Raw genomic sequence first — 17,653 nt, 5'->3', positions numbered from 1 at the left:
AGTTCTTACTGTCCATGGTCTCTTGGTTTAGTTTAGAAACACACAGTTAACTGATAGTTACCAATACTGATAATGAATGATAATGTTCTCTTAGAGGCATGAACCAAGTACTTGGAGAATGTCATAGGTAAAAATCTCAGTCTACAATTAGGTGTGCAGAAAATACATTTCTATTTATTTTTTCATAATTTAACCTATTTTATGTTTTGAATCCCAGACCACTAACTGGAAGGAAACTAACAACAATAATTTGAGATTCTCCCCACTTGTGTTTAAATTTTGAGGACCTTATATTGTACTAAGGACTTTGAGTATGTGGGTGATGGATCTGGCCAATGATGCAATCTGAAAAGAGGCGACAATTGCTCTCTCTAGTCTTCAGTAAATAGAGTGCCCACAAATTGCTATAGACTGTCCATCTTCTCTACTTATGGTCCCTTTAGATCCTCAGATGGTCTCACCATTACTGGACCACTCTAGAGCATATGAGTCTTGAAATCTACCCTTGATTTCTGTCTCTTACACTCTGCATATAAGTCTTCAGATCCTAATATCTTTGAAACTATAACTGGAATGTAATCACTCTTCATCACCTCCAAAAATACCTCCTTTTTCCAAGTTGCCATTATGTCTTACTTGGATAATTTCAGTAGTTTCCTAACTATTTTCCCTGCTTCCATCCTTATCTCTCCCTACCACCCAGTCTGTTTCACCACCGAAAATATCTTGGCCTGAAATACTTTATTCTTTATAATGTAACAACAACACTTTATCATGCATTCTGTGCCCAAGGTATTATGAAGTGTTTTTGGTAGAGAATATAGTACCCCTCAAAGATGTCCACGTCCTAATACCTGGAACCCATGAATATGTTACGTTAACACGCAGAAGGGATTTTGCAGATGTGATTGACTTTGAAGACCTTGAGATGAGATTATCCTGAATCATCTGGGTGGGTTCATTCTAATCACATGTGTCCTTAAAAGTGGAGACCCAGAGAAGTGGCAGCCTGAGAAGGATTTGATCCACCATTGCTAGCTTTGAAGATGGCAGAGCGAGGGAGATGAGCCAAGGAATGTGGGCAATCTCTAGAAGGAGAAAAGGCAAGGGTATTGTTCTTCCTTATGCTCTCTAGAAAATAATGCAGCCCTGTTGATGCCTTGATTTTAGCTCAGTGAGATTCATATCAGTTTTCTGACCTACTCAACTGTAAGATAATAAATTTGATGGAAGAATCCCTTATTACTTTGATTTATTACAGTTACCAAGGATTAGAGAATATAAGTAACTTACTTAGATCTCTCAGTTAATAAGTGTGACAACCACTATTTAAAGCTTGGGCTATTGGAAACCCTTCAGGTTTTAAAACTCATTCGCTAGAGAATCTTCACATGATTATTCATCTACCACTAATTCCAATTCAAATTGTTCTAACCCAACAGCATGTGTGCATGCTTATGTGCTAGCCTGGATGTTAACATGCTGTCACCTGTGTATGCTTACATTTTGTATATGAAGTTTGGTCTGTCATATCTCCTTACAGTGAACTTCTTGAGACCTTTGGAAACATTTTCTCTACCAGTCTGGGCAAATTCTAGGGCAGTGACTGCGTTCCCATCAGTCTCAGAAACTTCTTGGGGATTATGTTTATTTATCCCCTGGCCAAAAGAATGTTACTTTTTCTCACAGCAATAGAGTTATAAGAATATTATAGTACACTCTGAGCCAGAGCTTGGTGCATGCGCATGGTGCATAGTGATAGAGCACTGACACACATTGTACTCGTACTTTCAAATTACAGTCCTTCTCACTGCCCTACTCTCATGCCAGCCCAGCAGAACAGTAGCTGGTAATTCAATTCAACTTTCTGAAAGTCTGAGCAAAATACCCCTCAATAAAATCACAAAATTTTAAGAAACTTACAATACACAGTGTTATGTTGCTGTGTTATCATGGACTAAGCCCTGTTTTACAGTATTTGTATGAACTTTCTGAAAGTGCATTTTCCAGTATATTGTTGGCTTAAAAGGTCCATTATGTTCTATTTCTAGAAATTTATCCAGAGGAAAAAATAGAGATACAGGCCACATTTTATATAGAGGAACATTTATTGCAGTATTATCTACAGTAGTAAAACATGTAGGTAACAAAAATTCTAAATGACACAGAAGTAAGTATTTTATCTGGTCATAGGCTATGACCTTTAAAATTCACACATGGAGCAGCTGATGTGGATAGTCATTTTGAATCAGGAAATGGGAAAACAGAATTCAGGACTGAGAGTTTTCTAAGGGAGTAAATAGTGTAGGTTCTGAAAGAAACAGTCTGAGACAGGAGCAAGAGGCAAATCAGATAATCGAGGGTTAATATATCCAATTGTAGAAGCAAACCTAAAAGCAAGCAAAGAATAACAATAACAACAAAAACTGGTTCCTGCCTCACTAACTGTATTTAGAAACAACCTATTTGCTATTTACAAAAAATACTAAGGTCCTACAACTCCTGCAAGCCCTCCAGGGTCTGGTGACAGTCTCATTCTCTTCTCCTGGATTCAGTCATGTTGAATTACCAGTAGTTCTACCCTATTAATTTGGCCAACATTAACCATTCAATTTTAGTGGATAAAGAAATGTAGCTCTTACTTTCCTCTCTCTATCATCTCCTCTGGCTATTCCTATTATTCCTGTTTATCCCATTCCTCTCTGCTCTCACCATGTCTTATACATGCTTCCATCAACATTCTTCATGCATTCATTTATCATTACAAAAATATTGTATGCATACTATATGTCTGTTACTGAGTAAGATTTGAAGGTGTAATAACAGCGAACACAATGGATATTGCCCCCGATGTTACAGAGTTTAGTGGAGGATAAAATTAAATATGTGGGAAATTACAGTACTGTGCTATACTTACTTTATCTAAAGGAGGAAAATTAATAGATTTCTGCTACTAAAAAACCAATAGTATTGGCATCACATGGAAGCTTGTGAGAAATGTAGAATATCAGATATACTGAGTCATCATCTGCATTTTTGCAAGATACCTAAGGGACTTATGTGACATTCAAGTTTGAGAAGCACCGATGTAGATCAAATGGATGTTGAGATCTTGCCCTATATGGTCAAGAGAGGCTCGCCAAATATAATTGCTATAATGAGATCTGAGGAAATAAGGACTTCCTGAAGGGATCTAGGGATGAGGATAGTAACATAGAGGGTAGAGTGAGGAGATGATAGAAGGTTAGGGAAATGTTGCGGGCATGGTCAACAACTGTGGTGTTTTATTCCATAGGCATCCTGAACACAATATTGGGGAACTGTAATGCAAGAGAGCTAAAAAAACAAACACAAAACAAAATAAAAACAAAGGAAAATAAAACACTCCACAATATTCAGTTTCCATTAATTTATCTTTTATTTTCAAAATTAACAAGTCAGGAAACGATAGATGTTGGCGGGGATGTGGAGAAAGGGGAACCCTCCTACACTGTTGGTGGGAATGCATGCTGGTGCAGCCACTCTGGAAAACAGTATGGAGGTTCCTCAAAAAGTTGAAAATAGAGCTACCATATGATCCAGCAATTGCACTACTAGGTATTTACCCCAAAGATACAAATGTAGGGATCCGAAAGGGTACGTACACCCCGATGTTTATAGCAGCAATGTCCACAATAGCCAAACTGTGGAAAGAGCCAAGATGTCCATCGACAGATGAATGGATAAAGAAGAAGTGGTATATATATACAATGGAATATTATGCAGCCATCAGAAGGAATGAGATCTTGCCATTTGCAACGACATGGATGGAACTGGAGGGTATTATGTTGAGCGAAATAAGTCAAACAGAGAAAGACATGTATCAAATGACCTCACTGATATGAGGAATTCTTAATCGCAGGAAACAAACTGAGGGTTGCTGGAGTGGGGGGTGGGGTGGGAGGGATGGGGTGACTGGGTGATAGACACTGGAGAGGGTATGTGCTATGGTGAGTGCTGTGAATTGTGCAAGACTGTTGAATCTCAGATCTGTACCTCTGAAACAAATAATGCAATATATGTTAAGAAAAAAAAGAAGAAGAAGAAGAAGAAGGTAGCAGGAGGGGAAGAATGAAGCAGGGGAAATCGGAGGGGTAGATGAACCATGAGAGACAGTGGACTCTGAAAAACAAACTGAGGGTTCTAGAGGGGAGGGGGGTGGGAGGATGGGTTAGCCTGGTGGTGGGTATTGAGGAGGGCACATTCTGCATGGAGCACTGGGTGTTATGCACAAACAATGAATCATGGAACACTTCATCTAAAACTAATGATGTAATGTATGGGGATTAACATAAGAATAAAAAAAAAGAATTCTTTCAATTGAAACAATTTTGAGGGGAGTCATACCTTATAATAAAAAATACAAAATATAAAAAAAATTATCTTTAATTTTCAAATCATAAAATCTTAGAACAAGTTATTTTAATTTTAATATAATGTAAGCTTTATGTCAATAAAAAATAAAATCTTTCATTATGTTATGTTAGTCACCATACATTACATCATTAGTTTTTGATGTAGTGTTCCATGATTCATTATTTGTGTATAACACCCAGTGCTCATTGCAGCAAGTGCCCTCCTTAATACCCGTCACCGGGCTAACCCATTCCCCCACCCCTGACACCCTCAGTTTGTTTCCTGGAGTCCAGAGTCTCTCATCGTTCGTCTCCCTCTCTGATTTCCCCCCCTTTAGTTTTCCCTTCCTTCATTTAGGGAGTTGAAGATAAATTCAATAAGGTTAAGCAGAGAGAGTGGAAAGACAGTGCTTTTAGGTTGGAGCCAAAAGGCCTGCAAAGCAGATTCCTCAGGGAACTGAGAAGCCGAAGGATTGGAAGCAGGGTGATGTCCTAATCAGATTTGTTTTACTATGATGGCTCTCTTACCTGTCAGAAATGTGAACTCCTTGAGGGTAGAGACTATACCTTTTCTTCTTGATATCTGGAGCATAGTATCTGATACGTGTCAGTCACTAAACAATAATTTATTAAGATCGCTATCTTAATGAAAAAAATAATTGTAATGGCAAGCAATAACAATAAATATTAAATAACCTATTATAAATGAGTACAAAATGTACTGTGCTGACTTTTCTATGGATTGATATTGGGTCACTTTGTTTATTATGAAAAGTAAATGTATGAGGCAGATATAATTATTTTCCCCATGTAAAAATGAAGAAATGGAAGTGAAGTGGTTACATAATTGGCCCAAGGTCACACTTTTGGTGACAAAGCTGAGCTTTGGAGCCTGGGCTGGTTCTAAATACTTTGATTTTAACCAATGCTTTTTAACTCTAAATGGATAGGTGAGTGCAGAGAAGGTATTCAAAATATTCAAGCCCTGGGACAGGCCAATTAGAAGAGACACTCTATCAACAGAATGAACATTGGTTATTATGCCCTTTGTTTGTGTGTCCACTAATCATTAAACTTGGGTTATTGAATGGTTTAAATCCCTCAGTTTGCACTGGAAAAGAACCAGACGTTCTAACAATATACCATCTCTTGCAGCCCTGCTCGTGGACCAGTGCTCTTTAGATTGGAATGCTTAGCATGGCTAGCAAGATTTTCACATGTATATCCCTGTAATTGCCTGGGCATCCCCCTTTGCTTCTGTATCTTGGAAACACCTGTTTGAATTGTGCATTTTCTCCCCCCGAGTCTCAGTCATTTCATGGCAAACTTACCCAGGGCTGTGAAAATGTCTACCCCATCTGTTGAAGCGCTTTCTGTGGGAAGACTATTTTTCTATTAGTCCCAAAGATCCTAAATGGATAGCATATTTTATCAGGTTTTGGACGAACTCCTGGAATGAACTGTGTCTTTCCAGAGTTTCCTGGGGATCTAGAATCTTGTGACAGAAGAAAAAAAAATTAAACAGGATAATTAAGGCCTCTGCAGCAATGCTAATCACAATAAATCATTCTCTTTTTCTGTATAGCAGATCTTTGCAAGGTAATGTCCTCTTGGCGCATAGCTTTTTATGCCAAGAAGTATGTTTAATTAGTTAATGTTCTTGAAACTACCAACCCTCTCAATTTGCCAGTAATTGTGTAAGGTTGTATTAATGGCCAAAGGTTGGAGGCTACTTATGAGTATCCACATTTTTAACAGAAGCTGTCTGCCAAACATGGTTAATGTCTCCACCACAGAGCTGAATGTATTAGTGTCAGTTTTAGACCAGTTATCAGAACACCCTAGTGCCTTTGTAAGATTGCAAGGGACATACAAGGGAATCACAAAATTTTGTATTCTTTTTTAGTTGCTTTTTGTTTTTAATAGACTATTTTTTTTAAAGATTTTATTTATTTATTTGACAGAGAGAGACACAGTGAGAGAGGGAACACAAGCAGGGGGAGTGGGAGAGAGAGAAGCAGGCTTCCCACTGAACAGGGAACCCGATGCGGGGCTTGATCCCAGGACCCTGGGATCATGACCTGGGCAGAAGGCAGACGCTTAACGACTGAGCCACCCAGGCGCCCCTAGACTATTCTTTTTTTTTTTTTTTAATTTTTTATTTAAATTCAGTTAACCAATGTATGGTACATCATTACTTTCAGATGTAGTGTTCAATAATTTATCAGTTGTGTATAACACCCAGTTCTTTAGAGAAGTTTAGGTTCACAGCAAATTGAGTGGAAGGGACAGAGATTTCCCATATATCGCCTGTGCCCACATATCCATAGCCTCCCACCATTACCAACATCCCCTACCAGAGTGGTTCATTTCTTATAATTGATGAACCTTCACTGACACATCATTATCACTTCAAGTCCATAGTTTACATTAGGGTTCACTCTTGGTGTTGTGCATTCCATGGGTTTGGACAAATTTATAATGACCATGCATTCACCATTATATAGTATCACATGGAGTATTTTCACTGCCCTAAAAATCCTTAATGTGCTGCCTATTAATTGCTCAAGGACTCTTCCCTAGCCTCAGGCAAGCCACTGATCATTTTACTGTCTGCATAATTTGCCTTTTCCAGAATGTTACATAGTTGGAATTACACAGTATGTTGCCTTTTCTGACTGGCTTCTTTTACTTAATAATATGCATTTAGGTTTCTTTCCTAACTTTTCAGGGCTTAATAGCTAATGTCTTTTTAGTACTGAAAATACTCCATTTTGTGGTTATATCATACTTTATTTATCCACACCTACTCAAGGACATCCTGGTTGCTCCCAAATTCTGACAGTTATGAATAAAAGCTACCGTAAATATCCGTGTGCAATTTTTGCATAGATATGTTTTCAACTCCTTGGGTGTGTATATAAGGAATGCAATTGCTGGATTGTATGGTAAGAATATGTTTAGTTTTATAAGAAACTTCCAGACTGTCTTCCATGGTGTCTGTACCATTTTGCATTTCCACCAGCAATGAATGGGGGTTCTTGTTGCTCCACTTCCTTGCCAGGATTTGGCAGTGTTGTCATGTTCTGCATTTTGGCAATTCTAAAGTCATTATTGTTTTACTTTGCATTACCCTGATGACATATGATGCGGAACATCTTTTCATATGCTTGTTTGCTGAATCACTTTCTTTTAAGTTATCATTTTGTATGCCTGTGTACAAGTTAGCAACACTCCCAAGATATTCTGAATGCCCAGGAACAGTCATGGGCTCTGAACCAAATACTATTGCACTAGCCTCAGTGAATATATTTATTCAGCAACTCCTTTCCTACCTGGTTCAATGTCATGATTTCTGTGACACTGGCAAATGCCTGGTGAGCAAACTCATGGGTGATCCATTAAATGCCACTTCTCTCTTACTTTTACTCTGTGCAAAGCTTTCCTTTATAAACTTTACAGCTACCTGTTCAGGGGTCAGAAAGCTCTTGAATGAGACTGGACCCCTGGAATCTCCAGGATTTTTCTTTGGTGCAGTTAAGAATGAAGCTAGACTGCAAAGAAATTGCCCTTCATGGTCTGCTTTTCAGGGCACAAAGGGTTAGTGGGACACAGGTGTGTAGAGTTCTCTCCTAGGAGTTTGATTCTCTTTTGGGAAAATGGCTCTTACCAGGCAACTTCTGGGCCCCTTAGAAAGGCTGCTTTTCTGAGAGCTGATACCTGAGTATTCGCTATGAGTTTTCTTGGCAAAAGAGAACTTTGGTGTTGGCTTAAGGGGACAGGACTGATCAGGGAGTGTTTCCCTAGCCTTAGGACAGAAGGATCTTTCTGCCCATAAGTTTGTGAGGTTGAGATAATATCTCTCTCTCTCTGGCTTTAAAAGATTTTCTCCTGCCACCTTGGATGACTCTTCAAAGAGCAGGGCATAGGAGCAAATGACCTACCTTTCCAGACTCAAGATTTCTTCTTTGCATGAGGTCAGTGTTTTAGTGCATTGAAATCTTTTCTAAATACATCAAGAATTGTACAATCTTCAGATAGTTTATGAAACCAACAGGTCAGAGAAAATTGGTGAACTTGGTAGTACATATTCAACTAATTCATATATTATATATATTCATGTATTATATCAATTTTAAAACAATGTAATAAAATATACATTAAAGTCATGAAATTATGAGCATGTGTTCATTCAACATATTTTAAAAATTGAATTCCTTTTATTTTTTATTATTTTATTATTTTTATTTTTTAAAGATTTTATTTATTTGACAGAGAGGTAGTGAGAGCAGGAACACAAGCAGGGGGAGTGGGAAAGGGAGAAGCAGGCCTCCCACTGAGCTGGGAGCCTGATGTGGGGCTTGATCCCAGGACTCTGGGATCATGACCTGAGCCGAAGGCAGCCGCTTAATGACTGAGCCACCCAGGCACCCCAAAATTAAATTCCTTTTAAATAAGTAGTGGCAAAACAGAATTTGAAGTCAGAGAGAACAGTTTAATTCTTGGATTTGCCATTGTCATGTTGGATAAATGTGAGAAAGCAACATGATTCCTCTGAGCCTTGGTTTTCTAATCTTAGCTTCAGTTTTCTCATCTGTAAAAAGGAGCTCATAAGACCCAGTGCATTTTGTGATAGTGATGGATGCAAAGCTTTGTAGTAGGGTCAGTCTATATGTTCTTGGTAGCCTGGTTACAAGGATGTGTAAGTCATACAAGCCCTTGTCTTGTCTTGGAAGAATTCTCCATTGGGGAGAAAGAGACATTTAAGTATATCTTTCCATGAATAGTTATTTAATATTTGCTCATTAGTTTTAGTGCAAGAAGACCCAAGGGGGGTTAATACTCATAGAATTAAAAAAAAAAAAAAGCTATTCTTTTCCCACAAGCTTTACTAATGGAGTTTCCTGCATTAGAATAGTCCTACTCTGTTTCCCTTTCAAAAAGAGACCTTTAGAAGCATGCAAAGCAGTGGAAAGAGGATTCAGAGAAAGAGATACAATGAAGTAAATGGTTTGTTACATAGTAGGCATTTAATACATTATCACTATTGTTATTACATAGAAGACTAGTTTGGATACTTAGATAATCCATTGGGGTCTCTTAATTTATTTAACTGTAATAAAAAGAGCATTAACTTGAGACCCTGCTTCCTCATCTTCAAAATAAAGAGGATATGATTTAAGGTCCTTACAACTTCACATAGAAAAACTTATTTTTATCACCGGGTCTGTCTTTGAGCAAAGTCATAGTACCAAGGATAAATACCAGATTAATCAGAAAAATGTTAGCTGATCTCCTATTTTAATATATGCCCATATGGTTATGAACTTTATTCATAATTCAAAGGGGCTATCTGTCAGGAATCACAATATATGCCTGATATTAAGTGTCTAGGGCCTATTACTGTTATCAGATACAATGAATTCATTCATTGAACAGATACTCTTAGAAACTGTTTTGCCAGGCATTTTTCCTGGCTCTGAGATCAGAGGTCTGACAAAAACTGATGAGAGCCTTGTGTTTTCTTTCCTGGGAGTTATTTTCCCTTAGTGGCATGCTTCTGCAGTCTCATCACTAGGTGCTGCTACTGTCTTTTTGGAAAATACTGCTATTCTCCAGGGCTCTTTCTTCTGACCTCCTTTTCACTGCTCCTGTGACTTTAAACAAGCCATCAGTTAGACAGCTCATAAGCCTTATTATCAAGGCAGGAGTCCCTTTGTAGGGAAAGTAAAGGTAAGTACATATTCCCGTTCTTGCATGGAAGTCACAGGTGAAAAAATCAGGTTTGTCTTCCAACTGAGGTCCAAGCATTGACACAAAACTCATGGATTTTATTTTGTTATACATTGCCCCACAATTCAAAATTTCTTTTTCTTTTTTCTTTTCTTTTATTTTATTTTTATTTATTTATTTTTTATTATTTTTTTAATCTTATGTTAATCCCCATACATTACATCATTAGTTTTAGATGAAGTGTTCCATGATTCATTGTTTGTGCATAACACCCAGTGCTCCATGCAGAATGTGCCCTCCTCAATACCCACCACCAGGCTAACCCATCCTCCCACCCCCCTCCCCTCTAGAACCCTCAGTTTGTTTTTCAGAGTTCATTGTCTCTCATGGTTCGTCTACCCCTCCAATTTCCCCCGCTTCATTCTTCCCCTCCCGCTACCTTCTTCTTCTTCTTTTTTTTTCTTAACATATATTGCATTATTTGTTTCAGAGGTACAGATCTGAGATTCAACAGTCTTGCACAATTCACAGTGCTTACCAGAGCACACACCCTCCCCAGTGTCTATCATCCAGTCACCCCATCCCTCCCACCCCACCCCCCACTCCAGCAACCCTCGTTTGTTTCCTGAGATTAAGAGTTCCTCATATCAGTGAGGTCATATGATACATGTCTTTCTCTGTTTGACTTATTTCCAGAGCCAACATTTAAAACTATATTTACCTTACCCTGCAACCATATTAGTGACTTTCTGTAATTAGAGGAGAGAGTTAACTCAAGGTAGTCCTGCACAGGACCTGCAGAAGGCTCTTACAATGGGACTGGACTATTGTTTTTGTATAAGAGAGAATTACTATCAAGAAATGAGGGAGGCACATAGAAAGTTACCCTAAAATAGTAGCACAAGTCTTTCTTTAAAAAAAAACCCAACACACACACACACACACACACCTACCTCATTTTATAGGACTAAAAGAGTTCACTGAGATTCTTCCAATAGTCACCTGTGTAATCTGAGGCCACACAACCTGAATTAAATGCACAAGGCTGTAATGTGTCGAGATCCTGATATATTTCCAGAATCCCTTGTCAGTTTACAACTCTTGGATTTAATTTTATCAAAAAATACCTATTGATTTCCCACACTGCACAATACAGGGCATGGTAACAGGAATATAATGATCAAAAGCAATGGTCTACCTGCCAGTAGCTGATTTCAGTTGGAGAGGCATATTTTCAAATAACTTATGATCATGCAATGGAATTAATGCTATTCTAGATGTATAAATAAAAAAGAATGTTACTCCAGAGGAATAAGTAATTCTTTCTGCCTTGACATAGAGAAAGTGATGCCGCAAAATCCTTCCTAAAGATAATATACTAATGTTGAATTTATGAATGGATCCATGGAGCAAACAATATGTCTAAAGAATTTAGGCTCACTCAAAGAAGAGTGGGAGGTATATGAATTAAACAAAGCACAGCACTATGAAATAACTTGCTATATTTGGTAGTTTGGTGAAGTAGGAAAGGTCCAGGCGGATCATATCAAAAGGTCCCTTGGGAAGAAAGAAGTTGGGCAGCAGGAGAAGTAGATTTCAGTCAGACTGAGAAGATCCTTGACTGCTGTAATAAAGGGGGAAAGAGTTTTGACTTCATGCTGAAGGCAATGAAGGCCTCTGTATGAAGAAGTACTTTTGAGAGATCATGCTGGCATCAATATGGAGAAAGTATGTAAACACTTGAAACTCAGGACAGGGAAATTACGTATGAGAAAATTGCTGTAGTTCCTGCAAAAACTAATGAGACTGTTATTACAATAGAGGTGATAGAAGTGGAAGGTAAGGATGGTCAGTCAAAGGACATTTTAGAAGTCAAACCCATAAAGGTTTGTAGATTGGCTGGCCTAGACAGTTGTGGTAGGCAGCATTCTAAAAGGGCCCTCATGATGACTGTCTTCTATGAGTACAGTGCAGTATGCAACCCACCCCTTGAGTGTGAGTGGGCCTCTGAATGTGATGGGATGTGTTGCGTTGTATGTATGGCAAAGAGACTTTGCAGATGTCAGTAGGGTTTGTGATGACTTGATGTTGAGTTAATCAAAAGGGGGATTATTCTGCTGGGCCTGCCCCAATCATGTGAGCCTTTAAAAGAGACAAGAAGCAGCAGAGAGATTCCTCCGCTGGATTGGAAGTTGCCCCCTGTCATGTGGTGAGAGGTCCACATGACTGGGTGGAGGGCAGTCTCTAGGAGCTGAGAGCAACCTCCAGTCCACGGCCAGCCAGGAAGAGGAGACCTCAATTCTATGCCACAAGGAATGTAATGCTGCCAACAGTCTGAATGGGTCTGGAAGGGACCCTGACCTCTGGATGAGCACACAGTCCTGGCTGAAAGCCTGATTTTAGCCTTGTGAGACCCTGAGCAGAGATCCTGCTGATGCTGTGCTCAGATGTCTGACTTGCTGAAATGTGAGGTAATGAATGTCTTGTTTCGAACCATGACTTTGTGCTAGGTTTTTATGCAGCAATAGAATGCAACAGAGTTTGCTTCAGTCCAAGAAAAAGCAAATTTCAGTGATAGGTGTGAACCATTTAAGAGAGAAATGAGGATAGACAAATGTTTAGTAAGTTGTTGGTAAAGGAAAGGAGATATGTACAACAGGAAAGAGACCATGTTATGATTAGGTTGAGAAAGAAGTTGAAATATTTATAGACTGTGGTAATGGTACAAATGAAAATGAACAAATTTTAATAAAGAAAGAAAATTGGTGGGGTTATTTCACAGGGCAGAAAGAAATCTATGTATTTTTTATTTTTTCAGTGTTTAGAAAAAATCCAAATTCCTTACCCTTTGATGGTGATAAAATAATTCTATACTGGATTCTTGCTACCTTTAAACACTTTTAGCACTTTGTATCTCAGATCTTCATGACATTTCTGATATCTGAAATGACACTTGGACATGCTTAGGATACTGTCACGGTGATTTTTACTTATCATCCCTGCACAAGTGTTCTTCATGTGCTCAAGGAAGCCTTTCTTGACCTTTCCCCCACATGATGTTCTAATATAGTCAACCTGTGTATTTTAAACACAAACTCATTATTTTATATATCACATTGCATTTTATTTGCTCATTTACATTTTTGTTTTTCTAAGTATCTTATCCTTTTTTAAGTATCCTTGATGGCAGGTGCCATGTTTAATTTGGTTCTGTATCCCTCTATTGGTTTACAGCATGCATTCAGTAATTTAATGTTAAACTATACAAATATCTAGAATTGATTCAGAGGCAACATAGTGGGTAGGGTTGTCTTTGGAAGTGAGCAAGAGTTCTTTTTCTTCTGAATCATGTAAGAATGAAGAAGAAAATCTTAGCTGTGGAGGAAGAAAGGAATATGAAGAAGAATATGAAGAAGTTATTAACCAGCAGTCATTGCCAAATTCAGACTTAGATAATATTTTCATCTTTTGTCTCAGCTCAGACAATAAGACCCATGACTAAGGAGGAGTGGCATGCAAATAGATGTGGGAGAGGAAGGAAAAGAAATGATTATATAATATTTTAAATTTAATTTTTAAAAATATAATAGCTGGTACTTGGTGACTTTTATATCACAGTGAAATACCCCCTGAGTTTTTCATATACATTAACTAATTTGATCCTTATAATAATTCTATGGGGTATGTATGTTATTATTACTTTAGAGATGGAGAAGTTCAGGGCACACATAATTTAGGAACTTATCATGTGAGTAACTTAGCCAATATATATATCAGTCCATGCTTTGAATGCATCAGCATGTAGAATATGCAGTCCTAAAAAATTGATTTGGGATGTCAAATAAAAATTTAAAACATCAAAGTATCCATAATACTTACCTTATTTTTTTAAGATTTTTTTTATTATTTATTTTTTTAAAGATTTTATTTATTTATTTGACAGAGACACAGCGAGAGAAGGAACACAAGTAGGGGGAGCCGGAGAGGGAGAAGCAGGCTTCCCACGGAGCAGGGAGCCTGATGTGGGGCTCAATCCCAGGACCCTGGCATCATGACCTGAGCTGAAGGCAGCCGCTTAACCGACTGAGCCACTCAGGCGCCCCTAATACTTACCTTTGAGACCTTCTGTACTCAAATAGTTCTGTTTGTAATTGTCTTGATGGCTTACACTAGTTATGTGATATGAAAGTTAATTAGATACAGTTCAAGTTATGATACTACAAATAAACTGTATGTCCATACAGGATATTATTACAACTACTAACAGCTACCAGATAGTAGGGGCTCAACAAATGTAGGCTATTATGACTGGAGATATTCAACCTGCTTCAAAAAACATATCTAGGAGATGAAGAGAACATTCTTTTTGGGCCCTCAGAAGCCAATTTACTTGATTTACTATACCAGAATCCCTACATGTACTGTTTGTTGTTCATCTAAGATTTCATACAACCCCAATATACACATTTCAAAAAGTATTTATTGACTGTATCCATGTAAAGTCAGGAAGTGATGGGTGTAGTCTGCTTAACAATGAATTTAAATAAGATGGTCACTGCTAGATTTGTTTATATACAAATTCTGTATCCTCACATAATTGTTCATTTCCTGTTTTCTGCTTCTTTATTAGATGTGATCTTAGTTTTCTTCCTTTATTTTTAACCACTATTCATAAGGTCTTTCTATAATACAGATGTTGTCCTTTCTAAATGTTTACTAGGTGAAATAATTACTTTCAGGTCAAATTCATTATAAAAAAAATACAGTTTATCATTGCAGGATGCAGTTTGAGTTCAACATGTCAACTTTCCAGAATACCACATCCTCTTCCATCATTTTCCTGCTAACTGGTGTTCCTGGGCTGGAAGCCTTCCACACCTGGATCTCCATTCCCTTCTGCTTTCTCTACATAACCACCCTCTAGGGAAACAGCCTGATCCTCTTTGCCATTGTCACCCAGCCCAGCCTCCGTGAACCCATGTATTATTTCCTGTCCATGCTGTCTGCCACTGACCTCGGCCTGTCCATATCCACCCTGGTCACCATGTTGGGTATATTCTGGTTCAACTTCAGGGAGATCAGCTTTAATGCCTACTTGTCACAGATGTTTTTCATTCAACTTTTCACTGTCATGGAATCCTCAGTGCTGTTGGCCATGGCCTTTGGTCATTTTGTGGCCATCTCTAATCCACTCAGGTATGCCACCATTTTAACTGATTCCAGAATAGTTCAATTTGGAGTGGCAATTGTCATCAGGGGGACACTAAGGCTGACACCAATGGTTGCACTTCTTAAAAGACTGTCCTTCTGCCACAGCCACGTGCTCCACCACTCCTACTGCTTCCACCCTGATGTAATGAAGCTCTCGTGTACAGAAACCAGGATCAGCAATGCAGTTGGGTTGACAGCCCTGATCACCACTGCTGGAGTGGAATCCATCTTCATTATTTTTTCCTATTTTTTAATCATTAAGACTGTCCTCAGCATTGCATCTCCAGAAGAGAGGAAGAAAGCCTTTAGCACATGCGTCTCACATATTGAGGCAGTTGCTGTATTCTATATTCTGTTGATTAGTCTGTCCTTTGTACACAGATTTGGGAAACAGTCTCCACTTTATGTACATATTCTGATTGCCAGTGCCTACCTGCTAATCCCCCCCTGTGCTGAACCCCATCGTCTATAGTGTGAAGACCAAACAGATATGCAGAGCTGTGTTAAAAGTTCTCCAGCCCAGTGCAACAAAGGAATAGATGGGGTTTTCACCTTTTTTTATTCCTTGTTATTGTATAGATGAGCAAAATGCCCATCATAGAAGTTAAAATCATGAGACTTATGTTTGGGATAAAAGCATCTCAAAAGATCACTTTAGCTTTAAGTAAGAAGACCATGAGCTAAGAGAAAAATTTAGGCTACAATTATCTATCATTATTTACTCAGGCAACCACAATGATATTAACATTTATTCATTTGTGATAAAAGGTTTTCAATTATTAGATAACCAAAATGTTTGTTTTAAAGAAGAAGGCAGGAATAAAAAGTGTGTTAACAATAGCCGGTTACTGAATTTTATCATCTAAATCTGACACATGAAATTGGCGTTGCCCATGGTTATGGAATTGTTCCAAATATTTTTACTTTTTCTCTGCCTCAGACCTATATAACCTTTTATATAATAGCTAGTGTTATCTTCAATACATGTTTTACTGCTTTGTCAGTAACCTGAACTTTTTTGATCAAATGTTCTTACTTTCTCCCAACTCTTCAGGGAAGATTTATAGCATAAGCAGCCTATGAAAAATAGCTCTTCTTTTTTTATTATTATTATTTTTTTATTCTTATGTTAATCCCCATACATTACATCATTAGTTTTAGATGAAGTGTTCCATGATTCATTGTTTGTGCATAACATCCAGTGCTCCATGCAGAATGTGCCCTCCTCAATACCCACCACCAGGCTAACCCATCCTCCCACCCCCCTCCCCTCCAGAACCCTGTTTGTTTTTCAGAGTCCATCGTCTCTCATGGTTCGTCTACCCCTCTGATTTCCCCCCCTTCATTCCTCCCCTCCCGCTACCTTCTTCTTCTTTTTTCTTAACACATATTGCATTATTTGTTTCAGAGGTACTGATCTGAGATTCAACAGTCTTGCACAATTCACAGCGCTTACCAGAGCACATACCCTCCCCAGTGTCTATCACCCAGTCACCCCATCCCTCCCACCTCACCCCCCACTCCAACAACACTCAGTTTGTTTCCTGCGATTAAGAATTCCTCATATCAGTGAGATCATATGATACATGTCTTTCTCTGTTTAACTTATTTCACTCAACATAATACCCTCCAGTTCCATCCACGTCGTTGCAAATGGCAAGATCTCATTCCTTTTGATGGCTGCATAATAACTCTTCTTTTTAAAAAAAATTTAAATTCAATTAGCCAACATATAGTACATCATTAATTTCAGATGTAGAGTTCAGTAATTCATGAGTTGTGTATAACACCCAGTGCTCATCACATCACGTGCCCTCTTTAATGCCCATCACCCTGTTACCCCATCCCCCCACCCACCTCCCCTCCCTCAACCATCAGTTTCTTTCCCATAGTTAAGAGTCCCTGATGGATGGTCTCCTGCTCTGATGACTTACCATTCCATTTTTCCTCCCTTGCCCTGTGATCCTCTCTGCTGGTTCTTATATTCCTCATATGAGTGAAACCATATGATAATTGTTTTTCTCTGACTGACTTATTTCGCTCAGCATAATACCCTTCAGTTCCATCCACATTGATGTAAATGGTAAGAGTTCATCCTTTCCATAGTTTGGCTCTTGTGGACATTGCTGCTATAAACATTGAGGTGCAGGTACTCCTTCAGATCACTACATTTATATTTGTTTCCTGCCATTCTGACTGGTGTGAAATGGTATCTCATTGTATTGTTGATTTGTATTTCCCTGATGCCAAGTGATGCTGAGCACTTTTTCTATGTCATTGGCCATTTGTATATCTTCTTTGGAGAAATGTCTGTT

The 17,653-nt window shown here is 38.4% G+C and overlaps 1 pseudogene; it reads left to right on the top strand.

Annotated features, from left to right (window-relative positions):
* Window positions 1-14,733: 14,733 nt before the first annotated feature.
* Window positions 14,734-15,877, top strand: LOC118004008 (annotated as a pseudogene).
* Window positions 15,878-17,653: the final 1,776 nt, after the last annotated feature.

Source organism: Mirounga leonina, unplaced genomic scaffold, assembly GCF_011800145.1.
Source record: "Mirounga leonina isolate KUSES-001 unplaced genomic scaffold, KU_Mleo_1.0 Mir_92, whole genome shotgun sequence".
NCBI classification, from domain to species: Eukaryota; Metazoa; Chordata; class Mammalia; order Carnivora; family Phocidae; genus Mirounga; species Mirounga leonina.
The sequence above is the reverse complement of the archived record's forward strand: the minus strand, read 5'-3'. Positions and strand labels throughout refer to the sequence as shown.